The sequence below is a fragment of the Myxine glutinosa genome, chromosome 9 (genome assembly GCF_964187855.1).
Source record: "Myxine glutinosa chromosome 9, kmMyxGlut1.1, whole genome shotgun sequence".
Classification (NCBI taxonomy): Eukaryota; Metazoa; Chordata; class Myxini; order Myxiniformes; family Myxinidae; genus Myxine; species Myxine glutinosa.
Genome location: NC_136269.1, coordinates 76,672,337 through 76,673,616, shown reverse-complemented (window position 1 = coordinate 76,673,616; position 1,280 = coordinate 76,672,337). Strand labels below are relative to the sequence as shown.

Below are 1,280 nucleotides of genomic sequence, written 5' to 3'. Positions count from 1 at the left end.
ACTTCACATGACCTCTATCTGAACCCTGCTGGACTTCACATGACCTCTTTCTGAACCCTGCTGGACCTACTGCGACCTCTTTCTGAACCCTGCTGGACCTACTGCGACCTCTTTCTGTACCCTGCTGGACCTCCTATGACCTCTTTCTGAACCCTGCTGAACCTCCTCTGACCTCTTTCTGAACCCTGCTTGACCTCCTACGACATCTTTCTGAACCCTGCTGGACTTCACATGACCGTGCCTTTTCACTGACGGTCTGCCAGTCTTCGTTGGTCGACGTTGCAGATCCCAGTGTACTTCAGGAAGCATGGGCGAGCTTTCGCAGGCAGCCGGAACAAATGACAAATTCCTCCTCCAACCATATTTGAACGTTGGGCCTGGCCAGCAGGTTCGTGAAAGACTTGAGCCCAGCTTGACCCTCGTTCCGATGGCGGTGATACCTTGGGTTTCTCTGTTCCTCAAGGAAGTAGAACTAAAAAAGCAGGTTTGGAACGGGAAGATGACGTAATCTGTTGCCAAATCCTTGACGCGAGGGTCGTGACTGTATTTTAAAGAGGTGACCAAGGTTATTCAATCGTCACCAAGGGGTGGACTACCACTCCAATGAATTCGACTTCAGGAAAATATGTTGAAGAAGCAAAGCGACCACGCGACTTCATTAAATATTGCTAAAAGTGAAGTCAAAATCAGTTTTGAGCCAGGTAGGAGTCGAACCTACAACCTTCTGATTCGTAGTCAGACGCGTTATCCATTGCGCCACTGGCCCATATGACTACTAGCTATCACTCCTACTGATATGTTTTAGTGCTGCAATAATGAGTGATCAACGTCAGGGGTCTCCGGTTGTCGCAGACATGCACGTTCCTGAGCCACGCGCACAAAGGCCTCTGACAAGTACTCGGAATTGCAGCTGAACACAAATGAATGCACCAACTTTTCTGAACCCTGCTGGACTTCACATGACATATATCTGAACCCTGCTGGACTTCACATGACTCCTTTCTGAACCCTGCTGGACTTCACATGACCTCTATCTGAACCCTGCTGGACTTCACATGACCTCTTTCTGAACCCTGCTGGACCTACTGCGACCTCTTTCTGTACCCTGCTGGACCTCCTATGACCTCTTTCTGAACCCTGCTGAACCTCCTCTGACCTCTTTCTGAACCCTGATTGACCTCCTACGACATCTTTCTGAACCCTGCTGGACTTCACATGACCTCTATCTGAACCCTGCTGGACTTCACATGACCTCTATCTGAACGCTGCTGGACTTCACA

General features: G+C 49.5%; 1 non-coding gene across 1 annotated transcript; it reads right to left on the bottom strand.

Moving 5' to 3' along the window:
* Positions 1-693: 693 nt before the first annotated feature.
* Positions 694-766, bottom strand: TRNAR-ACG (transfer RNA arginine (anticodon ACG)). Its single transcript has one exon. It is a non-coding gene; the product is annotated as a tRNA-Arg (tRNA).
* Between the last annotated feature and the right edge of the window lie 514 nt (positions 767-1,280).